The following is a 12,420-nucleotide window of genomic DNA, read 5'->3' as shown; positions in this document are numbered from 1 at the left end:
GATTGGATTTGACACCCCTGAACTAGATTCTGAAAGCTATTTTTAAGTATGCTTCTTAGATGACATTATTTAACAGATAGGAACTAGGCAGAGGCGCCAAACTTGATTTCATTGAGGGCTGCATCAGGGTTCTGTTTGACCTCAGGAAGATGGGGTGGGTGTGGTCAAGGTGGGTGTGGCCAGCTCAATATCACTTGTCAACTCAGAAAACATATTGTATACACATTTTATAGTTGTCAACAGAAAGGGGGGGGGAGTTTCAAAGAGCAGGCAGCAGTGTGGAATCGAAAGTACATTCCATTCATATTTTCTTCAGAGACTGATTAGATGACAGAAGCTTCTGCCACGCAAAAATCTAATTGGAGAGCATGATTGATGACTCTTGGCTATGGACATTTTTTGTTGGATGATACACCCAGAGGGGTGAGGGGGAAAACAGGATCAAGGGTGACAGTGAATTACATGTCTGAGGGTCGTCTACACCCAGGCATGTTAACTTCTAATAAAAGAAAAGTTTTGGGAGCGTGGCTTGAGGCTCATGATTTAATTGGAGTAACTGCTGGAATCCTGACAGATAGATGACTGGGTAATTAATCACCAGGGTGCCTGTGTCCCAGCCTCTTCCATCGCTCCTGGACATCTGGAGTGTGTGGAGAGAAACACAGGCAGCCATGGCAGAGGCTATAAGGAGAAAGCTTGGCCTCCAGCCAGAAACAAACAGAAACTGATAGCATAATTACAGAAGGAGGACAGCCTCCTCTTCAACTCCAAATAGGAGAAACCTGCTCCATTGGAAGGGAGAAAAACAGATAAGTACCTGATGGAATCCCTGGGGAGATCCATACAGCAGCTGAAGGAGAGATCTGAATAGGCCACCATTCGAGATGACGGCCTGTCCTGCCACCCAAAACAGAGAGGAATTTTTACAGGGCCCTTTGAAGTGAGAAGAAACAGGCAAGGCCACAGCCCTCCCTCCCTACACACCAGAAGAAAAAAGAGCCCACCATGGCAGCCAGTGCCTCCCTCCCCACCCTGCAGCAAGCAGTCCCTTCCTCCTGTGATAACTAGAGCTGGGGAGGAAGGTCAGCCACCTCAAGTGCAGGCTTACAGAGGGCAACAGGGGGAAGAAGTAGCAGAGCCCAGCAAACTGCCCTGGTTCAGGGGGAAATTTGATGGCGACCAAGACCAGCTAGCTTTATTCCTTGACTCAGCTGAGATCTACCTGGAACACTATGGACACCTCTACCCCTCCCCTAGAGCCATGGTGAATGCCATTTCTGAGGGGCTAGAGGGAGAAGCAAGAGGATGGCTAGCAACCCTCCACAAGAGACCCCCCCCCCAATTACATGATATAGATGACTTCCTACAACTGCTCGAGGTCAGATTCAAGGTGGCATAGGAGACAACTCCAGTATTTAATCAAGTGGAAGGGCTACCACTTATCAGAGGCATTATGGGTAAAGAGTAGGAACGTTCAAGCTGATCGCTTTGTAGCAAGGTTCCATGCAGAAAATCCAACAAGACCTGAGGGGCGGGGTTCATGAGCATAAGCTTCCATAACTGCAATCAATTTGTTTTTGTGTGTGTTGTACAGGTCACCTTCAAGAAGTGAGGGCAGCCGAATGTCAACTGGTTAAACATATTGTATACACATTTTATAGTTGTCAACAGAAAGAGGGGGAGTTTCCATTCATATTTTCTTCAGAGACTGATTAGATGACTGAAGCTTCTGCCAAGCAAAAATCTAATTGGAGAGCATGATTGATGACTCTTGACTATGGATGTGTTTCATTGGATGATATGCCCAGAGGGGTGGGGGGAAAAACAGGATCAAGGGTGACACTGAATTACATGTCTCAGAGTGGTCTACGTCCAGGCAAATGCTGGCATGTTAACTTCTAATAAAAGAAAAGTTTTGGGAGTGTGCCTTGAGGCTCATGATTTAATTGGAATAACTGCTGGAATCTTTACACTTGTGTTGAGGGCACCTGTGGGGGCCCAAGTGCTTTGCCAGCAAAAACGGGCCCCTGAGCTCCTCTACTGTGATGGCCTCCTGCAACCCTCTGCCAGAGAAAACGGTGGCCCTCCCAAGCTGTTTTCACTGGCAGAGGCAGTTTTGTTGTGGTCCTGCTGGCCAGATCTAAGCACCCTGTGGGCTGGATCTGGGCCCCGGGCCTTAAGTTTGATACTGCTGAACTAGAACATACCAGGTGCCTGATTATACACAATGGGTGGAAATCATGGAAGATAGATGTCATCATATAACTAAGCCATATGTCATGAAGGGCTTTATTTCCAGTATCAGGAGCCTACTGTTAACCGTTTTAGCTTATGAAACAGAAGTATTACATCACCATATCATGACACCCCTATAGCCACTCATGTCACTGCACTGTAGGCGAGCTTCAGCTTCCAGGTAGTCCCATGTAGAATTGTAATAATCTAAATGCAAGGAGACCAAGGATTTAAAGGCTTCCTTGCCCAAGCAAGGGCACAATTGATGCATCACCATACACGGATCTGTATGAAAGCCTACCTGGCTACAGTTGCTGCTTGCTCCTAGAACAAGATCTGTGAGTCCAAGAAGATTCCCAAATTGTGTCTATGGTTTTTCAAGGCACAAAACAAAAAAAATGTCCAGTTTCCTTTAGGATCCCCAAATTGTGCACCTCTTCCAAAGGGGCAAGTGCAACCCCGTTGCAGGCTAAAGACAGGAGATCTCCAGTCCTGGCTATTTTAAATATCTACAAGTTTCCTAAGTCCAAATGAAAGTTCCTATTCACTGGGCCATATAGATTTGGCTTTGGGGGGTGTTAACAAAAGCTGCAGAGAGATCATGTTTCATTTTTTTGAAGAAGAAATGTGGTTTGGGGATAAAAAGAAATCTGTTTTATTTAATTCTATGATTTAGTAAATGTTATTGCCTGAATATTTTTATGTAATTGATTCTGTGAGGTTCATCTAAAATCTCACCACCTAGAAGCATTTTAAATAAACAAACATAATGATATAAAGGGTTATTCCACTGTCAACTGATCTGAAATTTTCTCAATCCAGGAATTAACTCCTGCACAAGGCTGCATAAATTAATTTTTAAAATATTATATATGGAAGGTTCTAGAAGAATCCACTAGGTTGGATTGGAAATATAGGTGCTCCTAAAATATGCTGTAAAATATATTTTAGGAGCGCCTATATTTCCAATCCAACCTAGTGGATTCTTCTAGAACAGGGGTGGGCAAACTACGGCCCGCGGGCCACATCCGGCCCATTGGTCTTTTTAATCCGGCCTGCCGAAGATTGGTACAGAATTAAGGTTTGATGTGAATGATTGAATGATTGCATTCATTTGATTTTGACTTGTAATGACAGGCATTTTGACACCAGGTGGCGAATTAGGCGCAGTGACTTGATTTTGCGGAGATTCTGCAGTTTTTTATATGTATCGTATCTTGTGCTGACCCAGCCCGTCTGTCAAATTTTAAAAGTCAATGAGGCCCCCAAGCCAAAAAGTTTGCCCACCCCTGTTCTAGAACCCCAGTAATATTCTTACATAGTAAACACGATGAATTTCTTATTTGGAAAAATTCTCAGGATAGGAACATTTCACAAGTGTGTGTTGATAACATATTTTTAACGTTCTAAATATTCCCCACCAACTGAATATATTGGGCATTCCCATCAGAAAACATAGAAAGGTCAGTGTTGCTCCTATAATTCATACACGGCTGATTTCCTGGATTCCTATATGGCAACATTCAGCTTTGAGATTCAGGTCAATAAGTCTTGATGGCACTAAGTATTTTAGGAGCTACCGTAGATGGCTAGTTAACTTCTTTCACATCAATTATGCTTAAAGAACTTCCACAACATCCTTCTATATATGCTGTGTAAATGTTGTTTCTCTCATGCTCCAAAGTCTGAAGAAACCGATCTCTAATGGGAAAACGCCAGCAGAATTCTTCTACTTTAAAATAACTGCTTTATATACACATCTACACTTAATTCATTAAGATTGTTCTACGTTGTGATTTTTCTTCACTTACTGGCTGAAGTGGTGCTTTGGCATGCAGAAGGCCACCATTTCAATCACTGGTATCTCAAGGCAAAAGATCATTGAGATTTCTTAATGATCATTAAGGGACCTCCCCTCCCCCCCACAAAGGTTGCTTCCAACCCTATTACTTTATGTTCTATGTTCTTTCATTTGTAGCTCTTGGTTTTAGACTCTGGAGAGCTGCCAGTCAGATGAGGCATTCTAAAGCTACATGAAAAAAAAATGATTGGAACCATTATAAGGTAGTTTCGTATCCTCATGCAAGGTGTTATTTTCCCTTTAAAAATGCTTCTGTGTTACTGTTCTATGACTTCATGTAAATATCCTAGCTGGCTTTTCAGCAGAAACTATAGATTGTTGTTGAAGTTCTGTTTTCATATCCTGGAGCAACCTTATTTAATAGTGTACTGACAATTTGTCACTAGTAGTTTCGTTAAAACACTGCGAAGCCAGTGGTGGGTGATGAAAATCTAATGAAGACAAAAGTGATTGTAGACAGATTCTCATTAGTTTCCTTTATGAGCTGCTGTAGCCAAGAGAGTGTTGACAGGAAGGACTACATGAAGCTGGGGAAAGTGCACACCATTTGCTGGAAGGCAATAATAACATTTTGAAATGGGAGACAAGGAAAAAAATATACATAAAGAACAAAGACTTCCAGAATCAAAGGTGCACTTAGTTTATCTCAAAATAGAAAGCACAATTAATATCTCCTCTGGATTTGCCCAAATAGCATCAAGCTGAGAGAATCTAAGCAACTGTATATTTCAGACAACTAAAAAGTGCTTCATAATGGCCCTCGGATAGTCCTGTTGCCTGTCTCTGCCCATTAGGTTTTGGGTCACTTTAAAAAGGATTGTCAGATGGCACTCTGAATTTATCTAAGTGGGAAAACATTGATATTTCATTAATCTTATTACCATAGAATAAGCCTGCATGTAGGCTCTTACCCACAATCAGTCAGATTATAGCAACAATGGTGTTCTTGTGAGGACGATCCATAGACAAGGGAGAAAATTATACTCAGAAAGGGCATTCATGCATTAAATGCAAAACTATTATATTCCCTCTAGTTTAGCCTTATGCAATCTGATGCCTTCTAGGTGTGTTGGGATTTCAATTTTGAGAATTCCTAGCTATAGCGCATAATTTATAATATAGGTTACACTACTAGAAACTATTAGCCTTTCTCATTCCACAACATCCTGACATATCTTGTTATTTTTATTTCCCCTATTTCCCAATTTTATGCTTGTGAAACCAAAGCAACCTTGCCCTGCTCACAAAAGGAATGCAGCAAAATGCACAGGGGACCCAAATATTTGCAAAGGTATCCACCCACTCAAAGGGAGGGGGGGGGGGAACTGTAATCAGATCACTAATTAAAATAGGAATATATCAGGACTCAATCTAAGCAGAGAATTCTTCAGCCTTTAAGTAATATTTTAAAAAACAAGCTGACAAACAAGTTGCCAGGGAGAGCAAATGGATATTCAGGAGGGAAGCCGAGAGGAAAGAAAGAAGAGAAGCACAGAATGGTGGGGACAGCATAGGATGGGAAACAGAAACTGAACTGAATTGCCAGGTGAAGAGAAAAGAGGGGAATAGGAGCGAGAGAGGAGAGATAATTCAGGTGATAGATTCAGTGTGTTGGTGGTGACTGCCATTTGTCCACTCCACTGGCTCCAGACAAGAATTTTTTACTTGGGGGGTGGGGGGGCGGCGGCAATTGCTTCCTTTTGGTTGCCCTTGTGGCAAAAGTGAGAGATTGAAGACTGCATGTAGACACATATTTTCCCATTTGTCCCGTTTTAACTCTAGCTGTGTGAATGAGGATGAACAATGGAAAAAAGTCTTAACAACTGTGGCAAAAAGATCATAAAACAGGCAAAACTGAAATTTTGCGCTCAGTTTTAGTTGTAACTGTTTGTACTTGTATCCTAGCTTTCCTTGCTTTAGTAAAACAACAAATCTAAAAGGATACGACTATCATGCATCAGTATGAGAAAATCTAAATCCCAATGGCAACGTTTTATCTCATGAACATACACTTCCATGGAAAATGTTACCTTGTATTGGCAGATTTATGGATCTGACATTACAAAATCTTCCCTCAAATTCCCCAGCACTAGAGTTAATGAAAAAGCTTAGATGGAATATTACTGAAAGAGCCTAAAGCCAAATGAAATTCTCAGTTAATGTCCCAGAACAGTGAGGTCCTACAAACATATGTACATAAATAAACATCATATCATTCCCTTTGGGTTAAGCAACAATGCAAAGCACAGAAAAGAAGTAAGAATCAGTAAGTAGAAGAAATAAAAAGCATAATATAATACCTCACTTTCTCTATTTTTTATCACAACCACAATCACAAATACTGCCTTTTATTCTTTAAAATCCTTGTATTTCCCTTTTTAAGGATCTCTTCAACTATATCCAACAAGGACTTTCTTGGTCTTCCCTTCCTCTTAACCAGTTCATTTTTCCTTCAAATATTTGTTATGCCATGTGACCCTCATTCATTTTCTCTCTGAGACCAAGATCATCTTAATGCTCAATGTTCTTCAATTCAGTCCACATTGTTTCAGCACCTCTTAAAATTAGATTCTTTTGCATCTTGTTTTACCATAGATACTTCTTAAATAATTCGTCCCCATTGTGTTTTGTGGTTTTCCTGACAGGCCAAACTTTCATTTTCATTATTGAAAAGAGCACCCTTAAACATTAATTCCCATATACATCTCTAGAATATTCTCTTCAACATTCCCTCACCTCAGCTTTATTCCAAATAATTTGTATTTTTTTAAATTCCATTCACTCTTCTAGAGACTCCTTGTTTAGTTGTCTTTGCCCACTTCTGAAACATTTAAAAAATTTCTAAGTTGTTCTGCATTCTCTCTGCCTCTTTTAATCTTACGTGCTCCTTGGTCTTTCTGTCTACATTTTCAGTAACTATCTTTCTCTCTATTCTATATGCACCATGTTAGTGTGAGATTACAAATTCTCAGTTTTGAATCAACAGGAGACATCTTGAACAATTCTAGAGCTTTATTGACTTTTGCAAAAGTCGGCACCTTTCCCTCTTCTGGGTAGAGGCACAAGAGCAATGAGACAAATGAGTTTTATACACTCAAGACCCCAAAACCTTCATCACTGCCACATTGGTTAAAATGAGCATCAGAAGATTCACAGATGCTTTTTAGGATGATGCCTGGGTTCACAGTCTAACTCCATAGTAACATAGTTAACAATCATTTACTTAACATTTACTTAATAGTTGCTACATCCTGCCATGTTTACACTAACTAGTATTTATTCTGGGTCATCTATCCTCAAATAGACTTCTGCTTAAGTTTACGCTGGATGGATTTCATTTCGTCAGTACTTCTGTCTGTGTTAATGTTTCACTTGTGTGTTTAAGGTTATATAGAAGAGAAACATAGAAGAGAAATATGTTGATCCTTTTACATTTTTCTTTTACGGGAATAATTATTTCTTCTCTTTTACTTCTCACAATAGTTTCTTTGTTTTTGTGCCAATAATGTTCATATGTGCAGTTTTCCTCATTCCAGATCTTTCATTTCATTACCCCACTAATATAGCTCCAAACTTTTGTGATAATCAATAACAATTATTTTTACTTTATTCACTTCTACTTCCTCTTTCCTTACATTCAGTTTCAATTTTTGGGGGAGATAAATTATCTTCTAATATTTTTTTCAAAGAGGTCTTGTGCCTTTACTTTCTTTCTGCAGTCAAGTCATCTTTCCTCTCCCTTCATGACTATTTTTCCAGGAACTAGTCTTGACACTGGCAAATAAAGGCCTCTTACCATTTTTGTATCTTTCCATTAGTTCTCTAAATCATTCATCATAAAAAAAAATCAAATCTTAAAATTAGTTGTTTTTCTGTATGCCCAGATTAACAGACTTATGCTTAAATTATGCCTTCAAAAGAAATATTTTTCTAAGAGTCGCTTATCAAAAAAACCCTAATCATCATTAATCCTTGAAGTGCCAAGTAACTCAATAACTTTTGCAGTGCTCTCTCATTTCATTCCCACCATTCCCTTCCTGCTACCTAACTTTATATATGTTCATTCAGAATGCTGCACAATTTTTCCATGATCTCATCCTTAGTTTTCCATTATCATTCACTGGAGCACAATATGCAACTATTATGAATCTTCAAATTTGTATGTTTGTATGCTTATATAATATTCTAGGTGACACCAATTCATATGTTCCGACATGTATATTGACACTTTAATTCCTAATTCAATCTACAGCTTCACTTGTACTCATCAACTCAACTGCAGATCAGAACTCTTCATTCAGATCCATCACATCTTTTCTTCTTCCCAACTATTTGTTTCTTTTCATTTGTTAATTTATATTATTTGCCATTTATCTTCTTCAATTTCAAATCACAATCTTCCATAGACCATGGTCATCAGATAGGAGCATACATTCTACTTTCAGCAATTCATTCTGGAGGTTTTCATGTACAAAGAAAAGGAATCAATGAAGTCATCAACTTTTGTTATATACTGAGACTACATGCAGCATCATTTGTTAATAGCCACAAGGACAACTAGGATCTCTAGAGACTACCTTGAAAGACATATACTGTTGCCTATTTCATGGCAATTAAGAATTAAACATGTACACTATACTGAAACCAACTCCGCTGAAAGGAGAACCTGACACAATCATGGCATTTTTACTATAACATAAACAGAAATTCATCTTGATTAAACATCATATTACATAATGTATAGACTGTGTTGCAGTAGCATGTCCGCTTGAATTAAAATGATCTGGAAAATTTTTAAACCTGTTAAAATACACAACCACCTTTTTCAAATGTAACTTCTCTATTTGCAGCCATTTGTTGTTTACATAGTATTAAAACAATTCAGGAATAAGATGAGTATAAGATGAATCTTTGGGCTCTGATATCATAAGAGTTGATATAATTTTGATGAAAATGATCACTATGCAATGGAAGTAAAAAAAAAATGGTACTTCCAGGTCATTTATGAAAAGTGTCATGAATTTCTCATAACTTTGTAGGGAGGTGAAATAAATTATATCTATCTCCAAGGCCACAATTTCCAAAGTTGGGTTCCCTAGAGAAATGCAAAGTCTGCAGACTATGAGATGTGTCTACTTTTTCTTTGCTTGGGACCATTACAGTATGGAAATTGTAGATATGGAAATGATCCTATCTGAAATAGATCGATGGTTAAGTTATATGAAATATACATACAGTGTGCTTGTAAATAATCACTTCCTGCTTGTGGCAGATACAATTCTTCCATCTGTTATTTTGGGGGGAAAACCTTTATATGAATGTATTCAAGTAGACTAGCTTAATAAAAGGACGTACAATACAAATTTGAATACAGTATTTTTAAGGATGCTGTCAGTAGAGTGGTAGACAGTACAATATTTTGCTTTGGAAGAAAGAGCTAGTTAAGTTTGATGAACATATTCCTTAAAGTTGAATTCTACTGTCTTCACAAATAGCAGCAGCTAATCTAGTTCACAGCTAAGTAGAACTGCCCTGGTTAACATTTGGGGACTGTAAGGGCATTCCAAGGCCTTAGATTAAGAGGGGAAATTATAAAAAAACAGCCTAGAAGAAAGCAACAGCAAACATTGCTATGCAGCTACCAAGAAAGATCTAACATGGATCTAACTACAAAGTCAAAATGAGCCCAACTTGAGGATTTAAACCTTACATCTGGCTTTGTTGTATATTGTCTTTCTCTTAGACAAATAAGCCTAAAATTATATAGTCTTAAAGAGATTGTTTCACTAGGGAATGATTGAAAACATCATTATTATTCCAATCAAACATTAACGTCATGATACAATTTTATTTGGTTTTGGCAGAATTTCTGAAGATTTAGCACAAAGCTACTTCATTGTTTTTAAATATATTGTATATTACTAAATATTAATACATTTGTTCTAAAATTGATATGTGCCAGTGAATAGAGTTTGGAATATGAGTAGAAGAAATATTTCAAAACCTATGTTCAGCCAGTTTGAGTTTTCGGCCTCAAAGAGCTACATTTTGGAGAAGAGAAAATGAGTAAAATATAGCATTTCCTACTCTGATTGCCTAATAGAAAGGCTAGGTACTAAAAAGGAAAAGTAAGTATTGTTAATGAAGGCACCTTCAGAGGGAGTACTGCAAGCAAATTAGTGAAATAAATCCTGTTCCACTTTGAGAATTCCAAATGGATTTTGCATTTTCCCATGCATATTGTTAGTCTACTTCACATTCTGCCTAATAGCTCTCTTGAAGCTTTTGCCAATCAATAGCAGGACTTATAAGTGCAAAATATATTCTTTCATTATTCACATGTATTACAAATCCTGTTTTCTAAAAAGCCAAGGAAGGGAGGGAGGGAGGGAATGAAATGAAACACCGAGGATGCCTTTAGAGGAAAAATAAACCCGAGAGTCTTTATCTGAGCCTGCTGAGTCCTTACTCCAACATTATCCGGCTCAGCAAAGGTACTTTATCTGTATCCAGAAACTCGATGTGGAAGCATCCCCAAGGCAGCTCTGAAGCGAAGCTGCTGCAAAAGCCAAGTGACAGGGGCAGCCATCTCTTCTGCCCTTCATCCTTTTTTAGCGTCAATCCGCAGCCCCCCCGCCCTCTCCCGCCCCCGGCGTTTCCCCGTCACTCGGGTTCACAGAGACCTCGCAATGGCTGGGAGAGCCACTCCAAATCCTTGCTCCTGCTCCGAACCGACTACACTATCACCAAATGCCCCAATGCGCGGTGTTACCCGATGGGGAAGAAGTCGCACTTTAATCCCCAGCAAGCCTCCCTCCCTGACCCAGATAACGAAAACTTGCGCGCTTTTCCCCGGCCGTCCTTCTGGGCAGAAGAAAACTTCTAGGAAGGATCTGCGTTGCGACCGTTCCTATTAATACGCGAAGCGGGTGTAAAAAACAAAAAAAATAACACCTCCGTGTTTTTGAACGCGTGGACAGCCTAAAAAGCATCCTGCGGGGCAGACTAAGCTGCCGGCCCGGATCCGACCCCGTTCGCTCAAAGGAGATTCACTGAAAAATTCACTGGGGAATGGGGGAGCTTCTGCCGACTTCAGAGGTGTGCAACGACATATTCATTCGGAGGTCTTTGCATTGCAAAAAACAAACCAACCAAACCAACCCAGAACTTTTGAAAGGGTTCCTCTTCTATCCCTTTGAGGCATGAATGGCCCTTTCTTCGGGCTTTTATCCCAGTGTGGGATTGCAAAGGTCACTTCTCCGAGTCTCCGTCCTTGGCTGCTTGCAGCGCCTAGCCTTGTACGGGTCCGATTCCTTCCCGCCCCGAATCCTCTCCTAGCTTGTTTTTTTTTTAAACTCACGTTCAATGTCCATCTGGTAGGGCACTGCTAAGTCAGTTCCCCCTTCTCAAGGAAGGTCAGTTCGGTCCGGCAGCCAAGCATCCTCGGTAAACGGTTTCAACCCCTCACCCTCGCAAAAAAAAAAAAAAAAAAAAAACAAAGGAACGCGGGAACCGAAGCAGCGCATTTTGCAGCGTCCTTATCTTTCCACTCCCATCGGAAGCCGCCGGGTCGTCCGCGAATCGGACCCGCGGTGGAGAAAGCAGACCTCAGCACGGCGGCGCTTGATCGCAACCGATAGGGAGAAAAAAAAAAAAACCTTCCCGGGCAGCGAAACTAAAGCGCCGCTTTAAAGTGCACCGAAGCGGCGCGCGTGCCGAGCGGGTCGCATTACAAAGCAGCCGCTCTTTTCCAGAGAAACGGCTCCTTTCGGCGGGGTTTGGCTATTCCAGCTCGACCGCCGGTTCCCACCCGAGCGTAGTTCCAAAAACGCCTTCAATAAGCAGCAGGAGCAACCGCCGCGCCACTTACCTCGCCTGGAGTTTGGTGCGGGACTGACGGCCCGCAAACTGCTGCAGCTCGGGCTCTTAGCGGCCCCTCTTCGACCTGCCGCCTTTGCTCCGGCAACGGCCTGACGAGAGGCAGAGGCACAAGTCTTCTAACGGGGCTCCTCCCATGGAGGATTGGCGGCGGCGGCGGCGGTAGCGGCAGCAGCAGCTTGAATTACCCCGCCCCGCCGTCTTCTCCAGCTGGGAAGGAAGCCGTAAGGCCCCCTTTCCAAAGAAAGCGAGTCTAAGGTTGGCGGTTCGCGGGGGAGAACGCGAATTGGCGCCTTTCTTGCCGCTCCGAGCGGTTTAGCTAACCTCGCGCTGGCCGGCGGCTTCGGGGAATGAATGGAAGCCCCCTGGGTAATTGCGGGATAATTCCTCTGGGTAATTGCGGGAGCGCCACCGCGTTCCCCTGCAATGACTGGAGAGGCCGCTCA

At 41.1% G+C, this 12,420-nt stretch overlaps 1 protein-coding gene across 3 annotated transcripts in view; it reads right to left on the bottom strand.

Annotated features, from left to right (window-relative positions):
* Positions 1 to 12,060, bottom strand: part of SYT12 (synaptotagmin 12) — a 48,987-nt gene extending 36,927 nt beyond the window's left edge. For 2 of the 3 annotated variants that reach the window (XM_087919555.1, XM_026706459.2), the window contains exon 1: positions 11,967 to 12,060. The gene's annotated coding sequence lies outside the window, so the exon portion shown is untranslated. Of the gene's footprint in view, positions 1 to 11,456 lie in introns of all 3 variants that reach the window. The other variant, XM_087919562.1, reaches the window with a different exon arrangement.
* Positions 12,061 to 12,420: the final 360 nt, after the last annotated feature.

This window comes from Pseudonaja textilis, chromosome 1 (assembly GCF_049901715.1).
Source record: "Pseudonaja textilis isolate UNSWEBS1 chromosome 1, rPseTex1.2, whole genome shotgun sequence".
In the NCBI taxonomy this organism is placed as follows: Eukaryota; Metazoa; Chordata; class Lepidosauria; order Squamata; family Elapidae; genus Pseudonaja; species Pseudonaja textilis.
Note: the sequence above shows the minus strand (reverse complement) of the source record. Positions and strands in the feature narration are given on the sequence as shown.